This window comes from Hordeum vulgare, chromosome 7H (genome assembly GCF_904849725.1).
Source record: "Hordeum vulgare subsp. vulgare chromosome 7H, MorexV3_pseudomolecules_assembly, whole genome shotgun sequence".
Lineage (NCBI taxonomy): Eukaryota > Viridiplantae > Streptophyta > Magnoliopsida > Poales > Poaceae > Hordeum > Hordeum vulgare.
The window spans coordinates 536,867,036-536,893,896 of NC_058524.1; the positions used below are offsets into that span (position 1 = coordinate 536,867,036).

Here is a 26,861-nt window from a genome sequence, read left to right on the forward strand (position 1 = left end):
TTGGTGTCTATACATCTCTGCAAAACTCGATCAAGGTTGCTCAGGCAATCATCAAAGGAAGACCCGTAAACGGAGAAGTCATCCATGAAAACCTCAACAATCTTTTCACAAAAGTCATAGAATATAGCCATCATACATCTTTGAAAGGTGGCAGGTGCATTGCATAAGCCAAAAGGCATACGTCTATAAGCAAAAGTACCGAAAGGGCAGGTGAAAGTGGTTTTTCTCCTGATCAGATTGTGCAACTGGTATTTGGGAGAAACCAGAATAACTGTCTAGAAAGCAGAAGTGTGTGTGTTTAGACAGTCTTTCTAGCATTTGGTCGATAAAAGGCAAAGGGTAATGATATTTCCTAGTGGCTTTATTCAATTTCCTAAAATCGATCACCATCCTATAGCCAGTAATAATCCTCTGTGTGATCAGTTCATCCTTATCATTAGGGACAACGGTAATGCCTCCCTTCTTAGGGACGCAATGCATCGGACTCACCCAATCACTATGAGCAACCGGATATATAATACCCGCTTCCAGGAGCTTTAGTATTTCTTTTCTTACTACCTCTTTCATCTTAGGGTTTATTCTCCTTTGATGATCAGCAAGTGGGTTGAAATCAGGATCAGTCTTAATCTTTTGCTGGCATAGAGTGGGACTAATGCCCTTAAGATCATCAAGAGTATATCGAATAGCAGCACGGTGCTTCCTCGGAGTTTTTAGTAACTTCTTTTCTTCATGCTCTGAGAGGCTAGCACTAATAATAACATGATATATCTCTTTTTCGTCAAGATAACCATACTTCAGAGTATCAGGCAACTGTTTAAGCTGGAACACAGGATCACCCTTTGGTGGGGGTGGATCCCCAACCATATCAACACGCAAGTTATTCTTAAGGATATGATATTGTTCTAAGACAACTCTATCTATCTCATCCCTTTCATCCATATGCATATCATTTTCATGCTCAAGCAAGTATTGCGCTAAGGGATAAGTAGGAGGCACGGCAATAGAAGCTAAGGAAAAACTTTCATCCTTACTGGGCAACTCTTTTTCATGAGGTTGTCTACCAAACTTGGAGAAATTGAACTCATGCGACACACCTTCAGTGCCAACTGTGACAATCTGCTTCTCACAATCAATATGAGCATTGACAGTATTGAGAAAAGGTCTGCCAAATATGATGGGACAAAAGCTATCTTGTGCGGTAGAAAGAACGAGGAAATCAGTAGGATACTTCGTTTTACCACACAAGACTTCAACATCCCTAACAATTCCCACATGGCAGATAGTATCTCTATTGGCAAGCTGAATAGTGACATCAATAGGTTCTATGTCAACAGGTGCAATCTCGTCTTTCATTTCATCATATAAGGATTGAGGTATTGCACTAACACGAGCACCCATGTCACATAAACCATGATAACAATGATCTCCTATCTTAACAGAAACAACAGGCGTGCCAACAACAGGCCTATGTTTGTCTCTAGCGTGAGGTTTAGCAATTCTAGCAGCATCTTCACAGAAGTGGATATCATGTCCCTCAACATCGCCAGACAGAAGATCTTTGATAATAACAATGCTAGGTTCAACTCTAATTTGCTCAGGGGGTGTAGGTTTTCTAATGTAGCCTCTACGTATCACATTTGAATCTTTAGAATGATCCTTTATCCTAACACGGAAAGGTGGTTTCTCAATGTAAGTACTAGGAACAATAGGATCATTATAGGCAATGACTTTCTCTTCAACTAGATTGGGTTTAACTACATTGAATTCTAAGGGAGGATGATATTTAAACCACTTCTCTTTAGGGAGATGAATATGAGCATCAAATGATTCACACAATGAAGCTATTATCTCAGAGTCAAGTCCATACTTAGCGCTAAAGTCACAAAAAGTATTTGTTTCAACAAAGGATTTAATGCAATCAAACTTGAAATTCATACCTGACTCCTTACCTTCATCAAGCTCCCAATCTTCAGAGTTGCATTTAATTATTTCCAATAAATTCCATTTGAAGTCAATATCTATCTTCATAAAAGAACCGGTACAAGAAGTGTCAAGCATGGTGCAATCACCATGAGAAAGCCGAGCATAGAAGTTCTGAATGATAATTTCGCTTGAGAGCTCATGGTTGGGGCATGAATGTAACATTGACTTAAGCCTACCCCAAGCTTGAGTGATGCTTTCTCTGTCACGAGGCCAAAAATTATAAATATAATTCCGATCATGATGTACTAAATGCATAGGATAAAACTTTTGATGAAATTCCAATTTCAACTGATTGTAGTTCCATGATCCAGTATCATCACATAGCCTATACCATGTCAACACCTTATCCTTCAAAGATAAAGGAAAGACCTTCTTCTTGACCTCATCCTCGGGCAAACGTGCAAGCTTAAATAAACCACAAACTTCATCTACATAGATTAGAAGCAAGTCTGGATGTGATGTTCCATCTCGTGTAAAAGGATTAGCCAGCAGTTTCTTAAGCATACCCGAAGGAAATTCAAAGAAAATATTTTCAGTAGGTGCAGCAGGTTGCGGAGAAACTCTTTGTGCTTCCATTCGAGGTGAAGATACCGTGAACAAGCCCCTCAAAAGATTAGTTTCCATAGTGATAAGTGACAATACATTTCAGCACACTATATGAATCTTTCCTTACCAAGTTCCACTTACCAAAGGCGTTTCACTCCCCGGCAACGGCGCCAGAAAAGAGTCTTGATGACCCACAAGTATAGGGGATCTATCTAGTCCTTTCGATAAGTAAGAGTGTCGAACCCAACGAGGAGCAGAAGGATCTAACAAGTGGTTTTCAGCAAGGAAATATCTGCAAGCACTGAAATTATTGGTAACAGGTGATTGTGTGGTGAGATGATTCGTAGCAAGCAACAAGTAACAAAAGTAGCAACAGTGCAGCAAAGTGTCCCAATCCCTTTTGTAGCAAGGAACAAGCCTGGACAAAGTATTATAGGAGGAAAAACGCCCCCGAGGACACATGGGAATTTCTGTCATGCTAGTTTTGATCATGTTCATATGATTCACGTTCCTTACTTTGATAGTTTGATACGTGGGTGGAACGGCGCTTGGGTACTGCCCTTACTTGGACAAGAATGCCACTTATGATTAACCCCTCTTGCAAGCATCTGCAACTACCGAAGAAGAATTAAGACAAAGTCTAACCATAGCATTAAACTAGTGGATCCGAATCAGCCCCTTACGAACAACGCATAAACTAGGGTTTAAGCTTCTGTCACTCTAGCAACCCATCATCCACTTACTACTTCCCAATGCCTTCCTCTAGGCCCAAATAATGGTGAAGTTTTATGTAGTCGACGTTCACATAACACCACTAGAGGAAAAACAACATACAACACATCAAAATATCGAACGAATACCAAATTCACATGACTACTATTAGCATGACTTATCCCATGTCCTCAGGAACAAAAGTAACTACTCACAAAGCATAATCATATTCATGACCAGAGAGGTAATGAGTAGCATCAAGGATCTGAACATAAACTCTTCCACCTAATAATCCAACTAGCATCAACTACAAAGAGTAATTAACACGAGTAGCAACCTTACAAGTACCAATCGGAGTCGCGAGACGGAGATTGGTTACAGGAGATGAACTAGGGTTTGAAGATGAGATGGTGCTGATGAAGATGTTGATGGTGATGAGTCCCCTCCAATGAGAGGAGTGTTGGTGATGACGATAGCGACGATTTCCCCCTCCGGGAGGGAAGTTTCCCCGGCATGATCGTCCTGCCGGAGCTCTAGATTGGTTCTGCTCAAGTTCCGCCTCGTGGTGGTGGTGGCGAATCCTCGAAAAAGCTTCCTCTTGATTTTTTTCCGGACGAAACCCTTCATATAGCAGAAGGGGGAGCCAGAGGGCGAGTTGGATGACCACAAGCCCCCTAGGCGCGGCCACGGGGGTGGCCGCGCATAGAAGGCTTGTGGCCACCTGTTGGCGCCCCTCTGGCACTTCTTCAGCCTAGTATTTTTTATAAATCCTGGAAAAAAAATCCTCGTTGATTTTTACAGCGTTTGGAGTTGCGCAGAATAGGTATCTCAAACTTGCTCGAATTTTATGCCAGAATTCCAACTGCCGGCATTCTCCCTCTTCATGTAAACCTTGCAAAATAAGAGAGAAAAGGCATAAGTATTGTACCGTGAAGTGAAATAACAGCCCAAGAAGCGATAAATATCAACATAAAAGCATGATGCAAAATGGACGTATCAACCTCCCACCCCCGCGTTCAAAAAAAAAAACCCCAGCTCCGGCCAGATGCTAACGCGTGGATACCATGTTGCTCCAGGTGGTGTGACAAACCGGGACTAAAGGACCTCCTGCCCGGGCTCGCCACAGCGGCCACGTGGACACCATTTGGTCCCGGTTCGTAAGTGAACCGGGACTAAAGGTTTTGGACTTTAGTCCTGACTATTTAGTCCCGGTTCAAGAACGGGGCTAACGGGCCTCTCGAACCGGGACAAATGGGTCATTTTCTACTAGTGTACTATTACTACTAATTTAGCGATAAAGTAAAGCATCATTTTGCGCTCAATAATAAAGACAACCCTATGGCTCATGTCGGTTGCCGTAGCATCGACACGCAAGTCGATATTAACTATTACAACATGATCATCTCATACATCAAATATATCACAACATGTCATTGGCCATATCATATCATATGCATACCCTGCAAAAACAAGTTAGACGTCCTCTAATTTCTTGTTGCAAATTTTACGTGGCTGCTATGGGTATCTAGCAAGAATGTTTCTTACCTACGCAAAAACCACAATGGTGATATGCAAGTTGCCATTTAACCTTCTACAAGGACCGCCTTTTGTCGAATCCGACTCAACTAAAGTAGGAGAGACAGACACCCGCCAGCCATCCTTATGCAACAAGTTGCATGGCCGTCAATGGAACCGGTCTCTCGTACGTGGACATTAAAGTTAGTCCGGGCCACTGCATCCAACAATACCGCTGAATCAAGAAAAAACTAAGGAGGGAAGCAATCTGAATATCAACGCCCACAAACTCCTTTGTGTTCTACTCGACATGTCATCTACGCATAGACCTAGCTCATGATGTCACTGTTGGTGAACGTTGCATGGGAAACAAAAAATTTCCTACGTGCAAACAAGATCTATCCATGGTGATGACCATCTACGAGAGGAGAGATTGAATCTGCATACCCTTGTAGATCGCTAAGCGGAAGCGTTCAAGAGTGACGTTGATGTAGTGGTACGTATTCGCTATCCAATCATGAACCGTCCCATTATCTCCAGATCAAGTTATGAAAGTTCTGGTCTTACGTTTTTTCATGTGTTTCCTTTGTCCTAGCCTAAAAATACCCAAGTGGTAGTACCACTCCCAAGAGCGATACTACCTCTTAGCTGAGGTAGTACCACCCTGGTCAACGGTAGTATTGCTCTCCTTGGGGGCTCGACACTTTTCGTGTCGGACTGAGCGGTTTCTGGAGCGGTAGTTCTGGGCGGTAGTATTTCTCAGAGAGAGGTACTACCTCTTATTACTACCGCGCCAGTTCCCCTAGGTTTTCTTGGGCTTGACTCTCGGTGGATCTAGAGTGGATATAGGAGGCGGTACTACCCCTTATGGATGGTAGTACCGCTCCTAGTAGTGGTAGTACTGCCCCAGCAGTATTACCTCCCTTTGCCTCCCTCTTGATCTGCTACTCCTCAGCTACAACGGTAGTACAAGGAGCGGTGCTATCTCTAATGGGAGGTAGTACCGCTCCCTGTAATGGGCGGTAGTACCGCTCCCTGTAATAGGCGGTACTACCTCTTTGAGCTCGTGTTTGCCCCCTGATACGTCTCCAACGTATCTATAATTTTTGATGGTTTCATGCTATTATCTTGTCAAACTTTGGATGTTTTGCATGCCTTTTATATATTTTTTGGGACTAACTTATTAACTCAGTGCCAAGTGCCAGTTCCTATTTTTCCCATGTTTTTGACCCCTTTCAGTGGAGTTTTTGAAACGGAGTCCAAACGGAAGAAAATCCCTGAAAAGATTTTTTCCGGAACGGAAGAAGATCGGGAAGCTTGGGAGCCAAGGCAGGGGAGCCTCACGGGCCCCACAAGCCCCCACCCCGCAACCAGGGGGTAGGACGCGCCACCCAGTCTTGTGGGCCCCCTGAGCACCCCCTGACCTAGGGGTTGCACCTATAAATTCCCTAGAAATCCCAAAAAAATCAGGAGATCATCGAAATCACTTTTCCGCCGCCGCAAGCTTCTGTCTCCGCAAGATCCCATCTGGGGCACATTCTGGTGACCTACCGGAGGGGGGATTCGGACACGGAGGCTTCTCCATCAACACCATGACATCTCCGATGATGCGTGAGTAGTTCAACATAGACCTACGGGCCCATAGCTAGTAACTAGATGGCTTCTTCTCTCTCTTGGATCTTCAATACAAAGTTCTCCATGATCTTCATGGAGATCTATCCGATGTAATCTTCTTTTTCTTTCGCCTTTTCATTCGCCCTTTTTCTCGCCTGCTCTTTGTTTGCTCGTGTGCTTGCTTGCTTGCTGAAGTCACCATGAACGAAAACACCAAACTTTGTGACTTCTCGAATACTAATAATAATGATTTTATTAGTACTCCGATTGCTCCCGCCACTAGTGCGGAGTCATACGAAATCAATGCCTCTTTGCTGAATCTTGTTATGAAAGAGCAATTCTTTGGCCTTCCTAGTGAAGATCCCGCATCCCATCTCAATACCTTCATTGAGCTTTTGCGATATGCAAAAGAAGAAAGATGTGGATAATGACGTGATTAAATTGAAGCTTTTTTCCTTTCTTGTTGCGAGATCGCGCAAAAACTTGGTTTTCTTCTTTGCCCAAAAATAGTATCGATTCTTGGGATAAGTGCAAAGATGCTTATATATACAAGTATTTTCCGCCGGCTAAGACCATCTCTCTCTGTAATGATATCATGAATTTCAAGCAACTTGATCATGAACATGTTGCACAAGCTTGGGAGAGAATGAAATTAATGATTTAAAATTGCCCCGCTCATGGCTTGAGCCTTTGGATGATTATTCAAATCTTTTACCCTGGCTTGAATTTCTCTTCTAGAAATATCTTGGACTCCGCCTCAGGTGGAACGTTCATGGAAATCACGTTAGGAGAAGCCACAAAGCTCTTAGACAACATCATGACGAACTACTCTCAGTGGCACACTCAAAGGTCACCTACTAGTAAGAAGGTACACGCTATAGAGGAAATTAACTCGTTGAGTGCTAAGATAGACGAGTTAATGAATTTGGTTGCTAGTAGAAGTGCTCCTTTGGATCCTAATAATATGCCTTTGTCTTGCCTTGGCCCTCAAGTCCCCCATTCTTCCTTTGTTCTGGAAAAATTTATTTCAAGGATTTTATTTCGTTTGGACTCTGTTCCAAAATAAGATCTGAAAAGAGTCAAAAACAGAGAAAAAACAGGAACTGGCACTTGCCACTGAATTAATAAGTTAGTCCCAAAAAATATATAAAAGGTACATAAAACATCCAAAGTTGACAAGATAAGAGCATGAAACCATCAAAAATTATAGATACGTTTGAGACGTATCAGGATCGCTGTGACAGCCCGAGACCGACGTTCCAGAAGATTCCCCCTTTATTCCGTTTTTGTCGTGTGTCTATTTTCTTTTGTCACATCATCATCGCATCATGCACATCATCAGCATTGCATCGGCATCCCGTTGCCGCCCGTTTTCAAAACTTGCATCCGTTATTAGTTGCCGGTTATCGTTGTTGCCCGTTCTGAGCCCGACCGCACACGCACGCGCCCGCGACATCGTCGTAACCTTGTTTTAAAAGTGTGCGTAAAACTTTCTCTGATCGGGTTGAAATTTGACGTGCGGTGTTATTTAAATATAGGTAGGCCGCCAGTCAAGTTTCGTCGCGATTGGAGTTCGTCTGGTACCCGAACGGTCGACCGTAGCGGCACCATATTCGGTCTACCGTCGGACGTGTGTTGGTGTTTTCAAATTCGTTGCCGGGCCGCGCCTTTTCCCTCTCATCCCGACTTAGCCCATCTACACAGCCCATTAGTGCCACCTAGCCACTTCCTCCGTTCGTGGTCATCGGATCACGATCGGACGGACGAGGTCCACCGCTCCAGAGACCAACCCTATATAAGTAGCACCCCCTAGAGAGACCCCTCTCACTTCACTAGGGTTTCCCCTAGTCATTTTTGCAGCCAACCCCCTAAAAAACCCACCTGCTAGGCCTAACCCTCTAAATCCCGCTGCCCAACCCCTCTGACCAAATCTGGCCATTGGATTCACATCTAATGGCTCAGATTCGGCCAAAACCCACCTACCGGACATGACCGTGGTCAAATCGGACATGTCCGGGCGACCACAGCTTCTCCCAAGCCCTCCACGTGCAGCCCGAGCCTCCCATGGCTGCCCCTCGATCCGTGCGCCACCAGCCCCGCCGCCGAAGCGCTTCGCCGTATCCACCGACCGGAGCCCACCGGAGTTTCGGCCCTGCCGCCCTGGAACTTCGCTGCGCCTCCCTGGTCTCGCGCCCCCCAGCTCTCCGGCCAGGATCCGGCCAGAACAGGGTCCCCGCCGACCTGCCTCGCCCGGATCAGGACCCTCCGCCTCGTCCCTGTGATTCCCCCGCGCCATGTCGTCGTGGCCGGCGCCTCGAAGACCGCCGTCGTCGCCTGCGTCTTCGTCCCGATCAGGATCGCCAGGGTGTGCAGCTCGGGTTGACCGCATCCCCTCGAGCTGCCCCTTCGCCTCGCGTGGGCCTCAGCCTCGCCCTGGCCCAGCAGGAGCTTCAGCCATCTGGGCCTCCTCCCGCCTGGACCCGCAGCCGGCCCAGGGTCGGCAGCCCCAGGCCTCGGCCTTCTCTTCGCTCCACCAGCCCAAGAGGCCCCCAAGATGAGATCTCCCCTGCCTCTTTTCCTCGCCCCAGGCGAGCATTTGTTAAACTGCGCCTATGCTGTGTGTAGCCCATTAGGATTAGTTTCGGCCCGTGTAGTTTATTAGTAATTTTTTGAATTAATATAAATTCCAGGAAAATAGGTAAATATTTAGACGCCCGTAATTTCGTGTCCGTGTGTCGGATCGCGACGTGTAGCACATGTATTTCGTATAGAATTACGCGTAGATTACGAATTTACAACTTGCATATTTGTTTGATTTAGTTTAGCGTGCCTAATGCCTAGTCTTATGTGCTGTCCCAATAGGTTTAGTCCCGTATTTATTTTTCGCGCGTGTCCGGTTTGCCCGAATGCCTTAGATAAAATGCCCATGTTTTAGGAACCACTTTTCCATGTATTTTAGAGTAGCCGTTGGTATTTTTGCACGTAGGGATTTGCCGCTAGATTATTTTCCGTGCTTAGGACTTTATCTCGCATTTACGTGTGGCAATATTTTTGTTGTGCAATTAGTTTTAGCTTTTGAGCAAGTTAGTTCGCGAGATATTTTGCTATGTTGCCCTCTTGTCTTTTTCGTAGGATTTATTCCGTGCGTCGTTTGATTAAGTTGTCAACTAGGGAGTTGTTCTTTGATGTTTAGTCTAGCCCCTGGTATTTTTGGTTGCAATAGAAATGCATGTTTAGGTGTGATTTGCTTGCTCTCAAGTTGCTAGAAATAGTGATGTTGTAGAGATGCTGAAATATTTCTAAGTCTGAAATCTGTTATATTTCGTTGCTTTCTTGTCTTGCTTCTATCTTTTGATCTGTAGCACTTTTGAGGTTCGTGCAATGGAGTTAGTTGTAGCCCTTGTGTTTCTCTAGCATGCTGTGAATTTTCATGCCATTTGGAGACATGTAGCTTAAGTTTTGCTGCTGTCAACATGGCTTCAGATCGAAAACTACACTTTCATGAGGTGTAATTTTCACTCTTCTTTCCCTAGTGATCCATGATGCCATGCTAGTTGTTTTTAGTTGTTTGTAGTAGTGCTTCTTTCCCTCTTTAGTGTCATTCCTTGCTTGAGTTTATCAGAGTTGTGTAGCCCGTAGTTGTGGGGCGTAGACAATGTTATGTGGCTGATTTTGGCAGATTGTAGTGATTTCTTGTTTTGCTCGTTTCTTTTGATCCGTAGCTCCGTTTTGATCGTGTCCTATATGAAACTTGCTTAGAATCTCGTGTAGTTTCATTTTCTCTTGCTGGTTGTATGTTTTGAAGTGCTCGTGATCGTTGTTGCACACATATTGCATTCATGCCATCATAACTTGCGATGCTTGTATCTTTTGAACCGTAGCTCCTTTGGAGATGTTCTCTATGTGTAAATTACTTGAAATGACGTGTAGAATCACGTGAACCTATTTTTTTGCTGTTTAACAACTAATTAAATGTGTTAGTTCAGATCTGGAAAGACTTGTAAATTAACATGTGAGGTCGTTTCGGAGATGCTATATGTCATTTCCGACCTCATTTAAAATGACTATATAGGTAGATTAATTATGCTACACCTCTTGCCATGTTTAATAACATTTAATATTGCCGTGTACCTAATCGGGATAGAACTAAATAATTAACGTGGAGTTTCGTCAATATGTAACTCGTTGCATATTGAACTTCACTTAATGTGTAGTGTTTGATTGTGTGAATTGTCATGCCGTGACTTGCATGTATTCAGCTCCTCATGCATCATTTGTGTTGTGCATTGTGTGGTGAATTCCGTGTGATGATTTGTCTTTCCGGTTTGCTTCGTCTCGATAGAGTTTCGCAGCATGCCGGATTGTGAGGACCTCTTCGACAACGTCGGTTCGTCTGCTTCACGGAGGCATTCTTCTTGCAAGCAGGATCTCAGGCAAGATGACAATTTCCCCAGATACCATTACTATCATTGCCATGCTAGTTTTACCGTCTCTATCATTACGTCTCGTTTCCTACGACATGTTAAATGTCAGCCTCTCAACAATGCCATGAAACCTTCAACCTGTTCAACCTAGCAAACCACTGATTGGCTATGTTACTGCTTGCTTAACCCTGTTGATAACATTGCTAGTTGCAGGTGCAGTAGCTTCCATGTGATAACATGGGTTCCTTGTTGTATCACCCTATTAATGCTATTTAATTTAATGCACCTATATACTTGGTAAAAGGTGGAAGGATCGGCCTTTCTAGTCTAGTGTTTTGTTCCACCTTTGCCTCCTTAGTTTCGGCTACCGGTGTTATTATCCATAATTGAGCGCTCCTAACACGATCGGGGTTGTCATGGGGAACCCCTTGATAATTCGTTTTAGATTAAAGGTGGTCTGGCAAGGCCCAACATTGGTACTACATTTGCCTAATCACCTAATAAAATTGCATAGGGACTTTCCGGAGCCCGAGGATAATTTAATCAACCCCCGGGCCAGTGCTCCTCATGAGTGTTGGTCCAAATTGGACAGGCTGCGGGTCCACTACGGGGCAACTCGAGGTTTGGCACCTCTAGGCTTTTCCATCCGTCGTGTCCTGAGAACGAGATACACGGATTCTATCGGGTTCGTCGACACGTCGGGCGGCCTTGCTGGATTAGTTTTACCTTTGACGAGATATCTTGTGCATCGGGATTCCGGTGATGCTTTGGGTAATCTTAGAGTTGAGGTTTTCTACTAGGGAATCCGACGAGATCGCGAGCTTCGTGATTGAGGATTTCTATGCGGCTTGTGGTAATTTGTGATGGACTAGTTGGAGCTCCCCTGCAGGGTTAAATCTTTTCGGAAAGCCGTGCCCGCGGTTATGTGGCAACGTGGAAACTTTGTTTAACACTGGTTCTAGATAACTTGAAGTGAACTTAATTAAAATATGCCAACTGTGTGCGTAACCGTGACTGTCTCTTTCGTGAGTTCCTTCTCCTATCGAGGACACGGTGGGGTTATGTCTGACGTAGGTAGGTGTTCAGGATCATTTATTTGATCAACAGTAGTTCACGTCCGCTGTGCGTAGATCTTCCCGCACTTATTTCTGGTACTCGTAAGTTTAGCCACCAAATATGTGCTTAGCCGCTGCTGCAACCTCACCACTTAACCATGCCTCACCCATTAAGCTTTTCTAGTCTTGATACCTTTGGAAATGAGATTGCTGAGTCCCCTGTGGCTCACAGATTACTACAACACCAGTTGCAGGTACATGTAAAGGTTACTTGACGCGAGCGTGTTGATTGTTCATTTGGAGTTGCTTCTACTTCTTCTTCTTCATCGTTCTAGGATAGGTTCCACGCCGGCAGCCTGGGATAGCAAGGATGGACGTCGTTCTTCTTTTCTCGTTTGTTTTCGTCCGTAGTCGGACCCTGCTCTTACTCTTGATGATTATGTAATGTACTGATTTGACTCTGATGTAGCTTGTTGCGAGTGTAGGCCAATTCTATATATATATATATATCTTCTTTTCAGTACATGTACTTGTAACGATATCCATTCTTGGGACACGACGAGATGCGCTTCTATCCCTGACGAGGCCTTCGTGCCAAATTGAGGATAGGGTCGCATCTTGGGCGTGACAAGTTGGTATCAGAGCAGTACCGACCTAGGAGCCCCCTTGATTGATCAAACTTGGCCGAGTCGAGTCTAGTGAAAAATTGCTTTGAGTCTAGTTATATATCGGAGAGTAGGATTCTTTTTTCTCCTCTTCTATGCTCTGGTGAGGAATCTTGACGTAATAATTTAATTCTACTCCTCTTCTCACTCAAATTTTTTTTAGGATCACGCGGATATTTTTGGAATCTATATGATGCCGACGTGACGGAGTTCTATCTTGGTGCCTCCTATCTGCTTTGAGTTTCAGGGGAGTTGAGCTCTAGGGGATTCTCGAGCACATCGTTATCATTCAGATTTCTTAGTATCTCAGAACGAAGGATGTTCGTAATTGCTTCAATACTAGTAGTGGCGAGATAACCCCGATGTCCCCAATACTGGTGCAGATTGTTCGGGAGTACTGCCATACTTTGTATCATTGTGATCACGAGGGTTTGTTGTATATGAAGGTCCGAGATTATGGTTGTGTGTTGACGGATGTGATACAGGTGACGGGTTAGTATAGGAGTTGTGTGATATTACTCCTTTTATCCGTGTACCAGATTGCATGACCAGATATTTCGGGAATTCTTAGGTGGGAATTCAAGTAGTTGCTTATAGGACAATCTTCCAACAAATGCATGATGTTAGGTTGGGGTTCGACATCTAGTGGATTCGTTTGTTCACGGTCGACTTACAGCGGTACACGTTGTGTCTTAAAGAGTCCTTGTAGCTTGCTACGACTCGGGGACGCTTCGTATGTCGGGTGCACTACCTTGCACTTGATGGCTACTTTAAGGATCTAGCCCGTGCGATCCTGTCCACGAAAATATCGGACGAAATCTTTCTCATGAGCTTCTTCCGGCTTGTTTCGTAAGCCTCATTCTTTGTTTTGTTGAATATGGTATTCGTGTTGCTTCGATGTCAAGTAGTGATTTCAGATCTTTTATAAGTAGTGTTCTCATATTCATATGAGAGTGCTGATCCTTTTGCTTAATCAATTGTCTTATCAATTTTGTCAACCGGAGTTGTTATGTCAAGTCTTTTCAACCGGTGTGTTTCTCTCCAAGTGTATTCAATCCTCTCCAATTTGTCAAGAGCATTCTCTTATTTCATCCGGAGTTCATCTCATCTGTCCCAAGTTGTCTTTGTTTTTTCCCCGCCCCCCCCCCCCGCCCTTTTTCTCAGTGATTCAATTTTCATCCAAGAATTTTCATTTCATTGTTGCTCCCGCTATCTTTTCTTCCGTGTCCTATCCATTGTTTCATTGTGAAGATTCTCACAAGATTCATGTCATATTTGTTCATTCTTGTCATCCTTACCGGTGAATTTAATTCAGTTGTCCGTGTCATCATATCCTTTTTCATCCTTGTAATTCTTTCCTATGTTGGAGATTTTTATCAGCCTATCTTGTTTATTCATCTCTTTTCTATCCGGAGTGTTAAAGATATTTCAGTAGTTCTGGTTTTCAATCCTTCAGTTATTTCGAAGTGCTAACCTCATCTAGTTTTCTTGTACCGGTGCAATATCTCTCGTTCTAGCAATCTTTTCAACGGTGGTTTCTTCGAGTGGGCCCATAACCCACAGGTTTTTCCCAGGATCTTATATGTCTCTTCTAATCTTTCCGGAGATCTTTAATTCTTTTCAACTATGACGTAAGTATGATTTTCATCAGTCATATTCCTTCTTCAAGATCAATTTAAATTAATTCTCATATTTGGCTCAACCTGCCATTCTTCTTTATTCCGGAGTGTCTCAGCTATTATTGGTGTTGTTCCTCGTCATCATTCTCAGCTTGCAAATTCGAAGGAGTGTTTCTCTCAATCTTGGTCTATTCTCTTGGATATTCTTCATTTCAGCTTCATGTTATCATCTTGAATTTGTTCCAATCATGAGAATCCATTTCTCGCTATCTGGTGGTTTTCTGAGTTGTTTTCATTCTCGTTCCTCCGAAGGCCATCATTTCAGAAGATTCTTCGTTCTCAGCTTTCAGCTTTCATCCTCAATTCTTCTCATTTGTTGTCTCTTCGCTCGTCTCTCGTTTATCTGGTGCCTTGTTCTAGTTTTTATTTCAGGTGGATCATGATCTCTTCATTCTCATGTATCTCCATTAATTCTTGGTATCCCCATTTAATCCAATTCTCACTGGTGCTTCCTTCAATTATGCCTCAAGTGGTGCTTATCTCTCTGTGCATCTTCAAGATTCATTTCTAGTAGAATAAGTGATATGCTAAATCTGTTGCTTGTCATCAATTAAACTTGATGAAGGATAAGCATAACATAATTCTTATTCTTGTTTCATCAAATGGTTTCAATTCTTCTTCCGGAGTGGCTCTTGGTATCAATTCCTTTTCTCTAGTGTTCTTATCTTTCTTTTCCGGAGTTTCAAGTTTTCTCAAGTATCTCTTCGTGTTGCTTCATCTAAATCTTGGCAAGGTCATAATCTTATTCTTTCTACCTTCATATCGTTGCATCATTCATTCGTATACGGAGGTCCTTCATGGTGGTTCATCAAGATTTGAATTCATTCTCAAGTGTTCTTCAAGATTCTTGTTGGAGTACCTCAAGCATTCTTTCCCTTGCATTTCAGTGCATTTGTTCTTCCTTTATCCTTTGAGGTGGTATTATAGCATTCTTGTCAGGATAGGAGCCTCGAAGAGTTTTCCTTTCAAGTATGAGATAATTAAACCCACCAATTCTATGATCATGAGATATTTTCAACCCATGATTTTTTCATTGAGCTATCTTGGTTTGGCTTTCACCTAAAGCTTGTCCTATGGATTGTTGCTATCATGGTGCTTGTCATTAATCCAAGTTCTCAATGTATCCTCTTGGTGTAAGAATTTGTTCATATCTTGTTTCTCCCAATCAATCCTTGTTTCTGTAGTGGCTGGTTGTCACTTCATTACTTTGGAAAGGTTACCATAAGCCCACTACTATCTTGTTCTTTTCGTTGTTGTTTTCCAGCAACTTCGTTCAATTCTCCTTGCAAGGATGCTTGCCAAGTTCATTTGAGTTAGTAGTTGTCATTCTCTCTTCATTATCTTCTTCCGTATGAGCTAGTTCATATTCTCTTCTTCCGGAGGCATTGTGATTTTGCTCTTTGGGTCAATCTTGTTGTTCTCTCAAGATCATGGTGTTACCTTGTTCTATTTAGTTGTTTGTTATGAATATTGTCTATTTCTTCCACCTTGTCGAATTTTTTGTCCCATTTTCCTACCGAAGTGCTGCCGAAATTTTCCGTGAATTCTTGCTTCTTTCTCATATCATTCCTCATCTCTTTGCAACCTTCAAGGATCGTTGGTTTCACCCGTTTGTTAAAGAAGCGACTAAGTATTACCTCTTCTTTCCCATACTCTTCCTCGTTCATTCTTGGATCTCGGGTCGAGATCCTCTTGTAGTGTAGGAGAGTTGTGACAGCCCGAGACCGACGTACCAGAAGATTCCCCCTTTATTCCGTTTTCGTCGTGTGTCTATTTTCTTTTGTCGCATCATCATGGCATCATGCGCATCATCAGCATTGCATCGACATCCCGTTGCCGCCCGTTTTCAAAACTTGCATCCGTTATTAGTTGCCGGTTATCGTCGTTGCCCGTTCTGAGCCCGACTGCACACGCACGCGCCCGCGACATCGTCGTAACCTTGTTTTAAAAGTGTGCGTAAAACTTTCTCTGATCGGGTTGAAATTTGACGTGCGGTGTTATTTAAATATAGGTAGCCGCCTGTCAAGTTTCGTCGCGATCGGAGTTCGTCTGGTACCCGAACGGTCGACCGTAGCAAAACCGTATTCGGTGTACCGTCGGACGTCTGTCGGTGTTTTAAAATTCATTGTCGGGCCGCGCCTTTTCCCTCTCATCCCTACTTAGCCCATCTACACAGCCCATCAGTGCCACCTAGCCACAGCCTCCGTTCGTGGTCATCGGATCACGATCGGACGGACGAGGTCCACCCCTCCAAAGACCAACCCTATATAAGTAGCACCCCCGAGAGAGACCCCTCTCACTTCACTAGGGTTTCCCCTAGTCATTTTTGCAGCCACCCCCCTCAAAAAAACCCACCTGCTAGGCCTAACCCTCTAAATCCCGCTGCCCAACCCCTCTGACCAAATCTGGCCATTGGATTCACATCTAATGGATCAGTTTCGCCCAAAACCCACCTACCGGACATGTCCGTGGTCAAATTGGACATGTCCGGGCGACCACAGCTTCTCCCAAGCCCTCCTCGTGCAGCCCGAGCCTCCCATGGCTGCCCCTCGATCCGTGCGCCACCAGCCTCGCCGCCGAAGCACTTTGCCGGATCCACCGACCGGAGCCCACCGGAGTTTCGGCCCCGCCACCCTGGAACCTCGCTGCGCCCCCCAGCTTTCGAGCCAGGATCCGGCTGGAACAGGGTCCCCGCCGACCTGCCTCGCCCGGATCGGGTCGCTGTGCTTCCCCCGCGCCATGTCGTCGTGGCCGTCGCCTCGAAGACCGCCGTCGTCGCCTGCGTCTTCGTCCCGATCGGGATCGCGAGGGTGCGCAGCTCGCGTTGACCACATCACGTCGAGCTGCCCCTTCGCCTCGCGTGGGCCTCAGCCTCGCCCTGGCCCAGCAGGAACTTCAGCCGCCTGGGCCTCCTCCCGCCTGTCCCCGCAGCCGGCCCAAGGTCGGCAGCCCAGGCCTCGGCCTCCTCTTCGCTCCACCAGCCCAAGAGGCCCCCAACGTGAGATCTCCCTGCCTCTTTTCCTCGCCCTAGGCGAGCATTAGTTAAACTGCGCCCATGCTCTGTGTAGCCCATTAGGATTAGTTTCGGCCCGTGTAGTTTATTAGTAATTTTTGGAATTAATATAAATTCCAGGAAAATAGGTAAATATTTAGACGCCCGTAACTTCTTACCCGTGTGTCGGATCGCGACGTGTAGCACATGTATTTCGTGTAGAATTACGCGTAGATTATGAATTTACAACTTGCATATTTGTTTGATTTAGTTTAGCGTGCCTAATGCCTAGTTTTATGTGGTGTCCCAATAGGTTTAGTCCCGTATTTATTTTTCACGTGTGTCCGGTTTGCCCGAATGCCTTAGATAAAATGCCCATGTTTTAGGAACCACTTTTCCTTGTATTTTAGAGTAGCTGTTGGTATTTTTGCACGTAGGGATTTGCTGCTAGATTATTTTCCGTGCTTAGGACTTTATCTCGCATTTACGTGTGGCAATATTTTTCTTGCGCAGCCCCACATATTTTATATGTTTTCGGGGTAGAAAAATCCATGGGATTTTTTTGTGCAATTAGTTTTAGCATTTGTGCAAGTTAGTTCGCGAGATATTTTGCTATGTTGCCCTCTTGCTTTTTCGTAGGATTTATTCCGTGCATCATTTGATTAAGTTGTCAACTAGGGAGTTGTTCTTTGATGTTTAGTCTAGCCCCTGGTATTTTTGGTTGCAATAGAAATGCATGTTTAGGTGTGATTTTCTTGCTCTCAAGTTTCTAGAAATAGTGATGTTGTAGAGATGCTGAAATATTTCTAAGTCTGGAATCTGTTATATTTTGTTGCTGTCTTGTCTTGCTTCTATCTTTTGATCTGTAGCTCTTTTGAGGTTGGTGCAATGAATTTAGTTGTAGCCCATGTGTTTCTCTAGCATGCTGTGAATTTTCAAGCCATTTGGAGACCTGTAGCTTAAAGTTTTGCTGCTGTCAATATGGCTTCAGTTCGAAAACTGCACTTTCATGAGGTGTAATTTTCACTAAGTGTGAAATAGTTGATCGGATTTTCACTAATGCCTAGTTTCATGAGACGCCATTTTGTGTCTTCTTTCCCTAGTGATCCATGATGCCATGCTAGTTGTTGTTAGTTGTTTGTAGTAGTGCTTCTTGCCCTCTTTCATGTCATGCCTTGCTTGAGTTTATCGGAGTTGTGTAGCCCGTAGTTTTGGGGCGTAGAAAATGCTATGTGGCTGATTTTGGCAGATTGTAGTGATTTCTTGTTTTTCTTGTATCTTTTGATCCGTAGCTCCGTTTTGATCGTGTCCTATATGAAACTTGCTTAGAATCACGTGTAGTTTCATTTTCTCTTGCTGGTTGTATGTTTTGAAGTGCTTGTGACCGTCGTTGCACACATATTGGATTCATGCCATCATATCTTGCGATGCTTGTATCTTTTGAACCGTAGCTCCGTTGAAGATGTTCTCTATGTGTAAATTGCTTGAAATGACACGCAGAATCACGTGAACCTTTTTTTTTTTGCTTTTTAACAACTAATTAAATGTGTTAGTTCAGATCTGGACAGAATTGTAAATTAACATGTAAGGTCGTTTCGGAGATGCTATATGTCATTTCCGACCTCATTTAAAATGCCTAGATAGGTAGATTAATTATGCTTCACCTCTTGCCACATTTAATAACATTTAATATTGCCGTGTACCTAATCGGGATAGAACTAAATAATTAATGTGGAGTTTCGTCAATATGTAACTCGTTGCATATTGAACTTCACTTAATATGTAGTGTTTGATTGTGTGAATTGTTATGTCATGACTTGCATGTATTCACCTGCTCATGCATCATTTGTGTTGAGCATCGTGTGGTGAATTCCGTGTGATGATTTATGTTTCCGGTTTGCTTCATCTCGATAGAGTTCCGCAGCGTGCCGGATTGTGAGGACCCGTTCGACTATGTCGGTTCGTCTGCTTCACGGAGGCATTCTTCTTCCAAGCGGGATCTCAGGCAAGATGACCATTTCCCTAGATACCATTAATATCAATGCCATGCTAGTTTTACAGTCTCTATCGTTATGTCTCGTTGCCTACCACATGTTAAATATAAGCCTCTCAACAATGCCATGAAACCTTCAACTTGTTCAACCTAGCACTACTAGGAAAAGGGTTATAGATGATATAGACACTAATGGCGCACCAGACAAGTAGTGCGCCACTACTGTATAGCAGTGGCGCACCATGTGCAGGTGTGCCATTAGTGTGATGGACACTAATGGCGCACCACACACTCGGTGCGCCACTACTATATTTTTTTTGCAGAACTACTAATGGCGCCCCACCAGCTGGTGCGCCATTAGTAACCAGGGTTACTAATGGCGCATCCGTAGGTGATGCGCCACTACTATTTTTTTTTTGCAAAACTACTAATGGCGCACCACCAACTGGTGCGCCATTAGTAACCAGTGTTACTAATGGCACATCTGTAGGTGGTGCGCCACTACTATTTTTTTTTGCAAAACTACTAATGGCGCACCACCAGCTGGTGCGCCATTAGTAACCCTGGTTACTAATGGCGCACCAGCTAGCGATGCGCCATTAGTAGTTTTGTAAAAAAAAATCTCCCTGCCACCCACGACCCCAAACCTAGCAAGCCCTCTCTCGTCCTCATCCTCTCCTCCTGCGCCCCACCACATCGCAATCGCCGCCGTGCCATGGCCTCCCCCGGCCCGAACCACCAACGCCGCCAGGCAAGGCCACCGTGCTCCTCCTCTTCTCCCCGTCGCCGGAGTGCCAAGAAACCAAGAACCCGCTCTCCGTCTCCGCCGCGCAGAGCCCACCCCCTCCCCTCCGCATCGGTCCAGCTCAAGTGACCCATGGAGCAGTTCCACCACGGCCAGCACGTGCGGCTGCGGAGGTCACCGGGAACTCACGACCACCGAGTCGGCACCGGCGTTGGCTCGGACCACGTTACTCTGTGGCCCTCCGCTGGCGGGCTCGACCGAGCGCGCAAGGCTGGCAGCCGGTCATCCTCGTGCACGCGCTCACGCCGCCCTCCCTTGTGCGTACCTCCTACGCGATGCCGCCGGCGCCGGCGTACGCCGTCCTTGCTTTAGCATTCAGGACCAGAAACCCCATCTGCGGTACGAATACTACCCACCCCTCCTTTGTGCCTCTCTTTGCTCCCATTATTACCCTCCTCGTCCATCAAGCGAACGCGTCCGTTAATCCCATCTCGCACACCCCATATCCAGACTTTTCCTGATTTCCAGACGTAGCATTGGGAAAACAAAGTGACACGCCATGGAAACTCGAGACAGATGCTAACTCAAAACACTTTTGTGCGCAGTTCATAGGTGGCTCGCTGTTTTCGGTTGGTGCACGCCGACTCTTCGACACAATGTGTCGGAGGTGCTTCCTGATGCAGTATTGCCTCCAGGCTTCCGCCAAGGCTTTGCCATACCAGCGCTTCAGGGGACTCCCTAGATGTCCCTCCCAAAGGCTAATACTTGGTCTCCCTGATTTGCCGCACCTCACAGTGATTCCCTTACACCTCAATTAAGCCTGAAATACTGCACCTACCACTTTCTCCTCGACTTATAGTTTTCTATAAATGCCAGGCCATCTCCCTCACAAAGCTCAAATAACAACATATTGCTAGCTCAAATGAAGTAAGCTGGTCAGAGTATGGATCTAAAGAGAGTATGAATCATGGACTTTTTAGGAACATGAACTATTGACAATGTTTGACAAGTTCCTTAGCTCTATATGATTGTTGTAACTAATCCCCCTTGAGCTGTTGACACTTCAATGTAATGCTTCTTCTCCGAAACAAATGATATGTACTAGTCTCATCTCTGGTGGGAAACAACAACCACTACTTACTGGGAAGAACTTCCATCAACAGTGAGTGGGGAATATAGATCTAGCTATGCAGCATTTTGGTTCGTGTCATTTTATATTTCCTGGAAAACCTGCAGGTGGTTCTACAACCTCCATCATACTGTGTTCGCCGTGTTCCTAAGCCAGTGGTTGGTGGCCTTGGTGTGACTAGCACCCCCGAGAGTTTCCATTGTCAGCAAATGATACATGATAGTGGAAAAGTGAACTCTGAGCTGCACTGCTGCTCCATGGTGTTTGCTCGGTGGCTCGAGCTTTCTCACTGAGATTCTGGAGTCATTGCATCTCCATGAACCTGCTGATGTACTTTGTAGCCGCACATCCTCAATCAGTGTTTCTAGGCTGCTGCTTTCTTGAGAGGATAATGGTGTTCTGTCCCTCTGCTCACCTGCATGCTTGCTGCTCTCACCTTGCACAGTAGTGTTCCCAGCCCACATTTTTCTTGCATATGATTTTTGATAGCATCTATGGTGCCCTTAGGGTTTGACAACCATTCATCTGAGCTAGGAGTCTAAACTTGACTTTTGTACTTATATTTTTCTGTTCTTATTAACTAGCTGCTTTCTTAGTTTCTCAAGCAGTCTCTGGTGTGCCAGCATCATTGAGAAGTCTAGAAACATCTTGGTTCTCCTCCAGATATTGTCCATTCTTCTATCCCTCAGTAGTGCCCAAGATTTCTGGTTGTTTGCGCTTCAGTTCAGTTATCGAAGATAGAAGCGCTTTGAGTTGCAGTCCTGATGCATGTCTATATTTGCCGAAACTGAAATTATTGGTTCTTCATAATTCAATTGATTTGAATATGTAGAGAGTATTTGTGGATGTAGATATTCAAGGTTCTTCACATCAGTATATCTGAGTTATGGGAGAAGGGAGTATTTGTAAGTCAAGCTCCCTAAGCATGTCGCCCGGGTAACAGATCTCTTATGGTTTTCATCATTGCAGTTGTAAGGTATAGCTTGGAGGAGGTATTTAGCTTCAGCTACCTTTCCAATCTAAATCATGCACATGGCTGAAATACACTCTTTATTATAATCAAGTACTATAGCAAGGGCTTGCCTGGAAATATTGCTTGAGGTTATGACAGAAATAAAATAATTCACTTCTACTTTTATCAACATTTTATCAGTGCTGAGAAGAGTCTTTTTTGCTCAAGAGTTGGCAATAATATTGAGAAGAGTCATTACTTTCAGCTTCCTTGTTGCAGACTCAGAGAAATTAATGTTGGCAATAATATTTACTTAAGTCTCTCCCAGTTTGGTTCCTATATGTTGCTGAAATAATCAAAGGAAATAACACTTGTTGTCAAACTTGCAACTTACCTTTTTTTCATTATCTGGATACATTTAAATTGCGACAAACATATGCAGTACTATGAGATTACTGGCTATTAGCAGACCTACTGATATTGTGGCATTCAGTTTATTAGTTATATGATTACACATGCCAGATTTACTATCAAAACATGAAGCGTTTTTTCATATCACTTTTAAGATTGTTGTATATAAAGTGACAAAACTTCTGCTATAACAAGTGGGTAACTTTTATAGAAACTATATTGTTAACTATGATATCATGATAATCTTTTGATCGAATATTTTTAATACGCATAGGAGATTTTAACAACTTGATCTGGTTCCATTTTCTTGACAAATTTGTGCAAAATGTTTTCAGGTACTCAACCTATTGATGCACATGGACATGATGAGTCTCTAGCGTTTATGGACCAACCAACCTGTAATCATGGACGTTATTGTCTTGTAGATCATTTGGTGTTTCGAGTGTTTTGGAGCTTGCACTTTGTGCATGTAGATACAAACTTGTGTCTTCTGGACCATCTGAAGTCTCTCATAGTAACCAATAGTCCTTATCTTTTTGTGACTTGTGTGTTCTAGATGATTGTTAAGATGGTCAAAACTATGCTTCCTCTAGGTTAATTTGTTTGTCAACTTGTGTTCAATGTATGTGCATGTTTATAAAAATATTTTCATTGTGGTGTAATATGTGTTTGTCTTGAACCTTCTTGTGGGTGTGAGGATAATAATTGAATATTTTTAGAGCTGGTAGTATAACCTGTGGCGCACCATGTGCTCTACTAATGGCACACCTGGGAGGCATACTAATGGCGCACCTGAGACGCATACTAATGGGGAACTTGGGAGGCATACAAATGGTGCACCTGGGAGGCATACTAATGGCGCACCTGGGAGGCATACTAATGGCGCACCTGGGAGGCATACTAATGACGCACCTGGGAGGCATACTAATGGCGCACCTGGGAGGCATACTAATGGTGCACCTGGGAGACATACTAATGGCGCACCTGGGAGGCATACTAATGGCGCACCTGGGAGGCAAACTAATGGCGCACCTGGGAGGCATACTAATGACGCACCATGAGCTATACTAATGGCGCACTGCCTGGTGCGCCATTAGTATACCAGATACTAATGGCCCACCTGTGGTGCGCCATTAGTAAAAAATTCTAATGGCATGATGCTAGTGGCGCACCTATAGTGCGCCATTAGTAGCCAAAATAGGTGTGCCACTAGCAGGCCTTTTCCTAGTAGTGTAGCAAACCACTGATTGGCTATGTTACTGCTTGCTTAACCCTGTTGATAGCGTTGCTAGTTGCAGGTCCAGTTGCTTCCATGTGATAACATGGGTTCCTTGTTGTATCACCCTATTAATGCTATTTAATTTAATGCACCTATATACTTGGTAAAAGGTGGAAGGCTCGGCCTTTCTAGCCTGGTGTTTTGTTCCACCTTTGCCTCCTTAGTTTCGGCTACCGGTGTTATGTTCCGTAATTGAGCGCTCCTAACACGATCGGGGTTGTCATGGGGACCCCCTTGATAATTCGTTTTAGATTAAAGCTGGTCTGGCAAGGCCCAACATTGGTACTACATTTGCCTAATCACCTAACAAAATTGCATAGGGACTTTCCGGACCCCGAGGATAATTTAATCAACCCCCGGGCCAATGCTCCTCATGAGTGTTGGTCCAAACTGGACAGACTGCGGGGCCACTACGGGGCAACTCGAGGTTTGGCACCTCTAGGCTTTTCCATCCGTCGTGTCCTGAGAACGAGATACGCGGCTCCTATCGGGTTCGTCGACACGTCGGGCGGCCTTGCTGGATTAGTTTTACATTTGACGAGATATCTTGTGCATCGGGATTCCGGTGATGCTTTGGGTAATCTTAGAGTTGAGGTTTTCCACTAGGGAATCCGACGAGATCGCGAGCTTCGTGATTGAGGATTTCTATGCGGCTTGTGGTAATTTGTGATGGACTAGTTGGAGCACCCCTGCAGGGTTAAATCTTTTCGGAAAGCCGTGCCCACGGTTATGTGGCAACGTGGAAACTTTGTTTAACACTGGTTCTAGATAACTTGAAGTTAACTTAATTAAAATATGCCAACTGTGTGCGTAACCGTGCCTGTCTCTTTCGTGAGGTCCTTCTCCGATCGAGGACACGGTGGGGTTATGTCTGACGTAGGTAGGTGTTCAAGATCATTTATTTGATCAACAGTAGTTCACGTCCGCTGTGCGTAGATCTTCCCCCTCTTATTTCTGGTACGCGTAAGTTTAGCCACCAAATATGTGCTTAGCCGCTGCTGCAACCTCACCACTTAACCATGCCTCACCCATTAGGCTTTGCTAGTCTTGATACCTTTGGAAATGAGATTGCTGAGTCCCCTGTGGCTCACAGATTACTACAACACTAGTTGCAGGTATAGGTAAAGGTTACTTGATGTGAGCGCGTTGATTGTTCATTTGGAGTTGCTTCTTCTTCTTCTTCTTCATCGATCTAGGATGGGTTCCAGGCCGGCAGCCTAGGATAGCAAGGATGGACGTCGTTCTTCTTTTCTCGTTTGTTTTCGTCCGTAGTCAGACCCTGCTCTTACTCTTGATGATTATGTAATGTACTGATGTGACTCTGATGTAGCTTGTGGCGAGTGTAGGCCAATTCTATATATATATATATATATATCTCTTCTTTTCAGTACATGTACTTGTAACAATATCCATTCTTGCGACACGACGAGATGCGCTTCTATCTCTGACGAGGCCTTCGTGCCAAATTGAGGATAGGGTCGCATCTTGGGCGTGACAATCGCGCACTCGTTAACACCTACCGATCCTTCCCCTCGGAGTATACGTTTAGTACTTTGTTTCGATTAGTAATAAAAACTTTCGCAACAAGTATGTGAGTTCTTCATGACTAATGTGAGCCCATTGTATAGATGCACTTTCTCCTTCCACCATTGCTAGCCTCTCTAGTGTCACGCAATTCTCGCCGGTGCACAAACCCACCAAATTCCTTCCTCAAAACAGCCACGATATCTACCTACTATGGCATTTTCATAGCCATTCCGAGATATATTTCCATGCAACTCCCACCGTTCCGTCTCATGACTTGTCCCGTCACTCTCATATTGCCATTGCATGATCGTAAGATAGCTAGAGAGATGTTTCAACATCATACGCCATGCTAGATCGTTGCACATCCCCGTACACTGCCGGAGGCATTTCCTATGGAGTCATCATCATTGTGATCTTTGAGGTGTGAGAAAATAAAAGGCCAAAGATCCCAAAAACAAAAAAGAAAAGAAAAAAAGAGGCCTAAGAGCCCAAATGAAAAAAAGAGAGAAGGGACAATGCTACTATCTTTTTCCACACTTGTGCTTCATGATAGCACCCTGTTCTTCATGATTGAAAGCTTCTTGCTTTTTCACAACCATATGCTAGTGGGAATCTTCATTATATAACTTGGCTTGTATATTCCAATGATGGGCTTCCTCAAAATTGCCCTAGGTCTTCGTGAGCAAGCAAGTTGGATGCACACCCACTAGTTCTCATTTTGAGCTTTCACATACTTATAGCTCTAGTGCATCTCTTGTATGGCAATCCCTACTCATTCACATTGATATCTATTAATGGGCATCTCCATAGCCTATTGATACGCCGAGTCAATGTGACCATGTCCTCCCTTTTTGTCTCACAACCACCACCACACTCTATTCCACCTATAGTGTTATATCCATGGCTCACGCTCATGTATTGCGTGATAGTTATAAAAAGTTTGAGAAAGTAAGAGTGCGAAATCAATTACTTGGCCAATACCGGGGTTGTGCATGATTTACGTTAGTTGTATGAGGATGATGGAGCATAGCCAGACTATATGATTTCGTAGGGATAACTTTCTTTGGCCTTGTTATTTTGAAAGTTCATGATTACTTTGCTAGTTTGCTTGAAGTATTACTGTTTTCATGTGAATAGCAAACTATTGTTTCGAATCTTACGGATCTGTACATTCATGTCACGTGAAAGAAGTTGCAAAGGACAACTATGCTAGGTAGCATTCCACATCAAAAATTCGTCCTTTATCACTTCCCTACTCGAGGACGAGCAGGAGTTAAGCTTGGGGATGCTTGATATGTCTCCAACGTATCTATAATTTTTTATGGTTTCATGCTATTATCTTGTCAAACTTTGGATGTTTTGCATGCCTTTTATATATTTTTTGGGACTAACTTCTCAACTCAGTGCAAAGTGTCAGTTCCTGTTGTTTCCATGTTTTTGACCCCTTTCAGAGGAGGTTTTGAAACGGAGTCCAAACGGAAGAAAATCCACGAAAAGATTTTTTCCGGAACGGAAAAAGATCGGGAAGCTTGGGAGCCAAGGCAGGGGAGCCTCAGGTGCCCCACAAGCCCCCACCCCGTGGCCAGGGGGGTAAGCCACGCCACCCAGGCTTGTGGGCCCCCTGAGCGCCCCCTGACCTTG

At 44.4% G+C, this 26,861-nt stretch overlaps 1 pseudogene; it reads right to left on the reverse strand.

Annotated features, from left to right (window-relative positions):
• Positions 1–21,107: 21,107 nt before the first annotated feature.
• LOC123409229 lies at positions 21,108–22,196 on the reverse strand (annotated as a pseudogene).
• Positions 22,197–26,861: the final 4,665 nt, after the last annotated feature.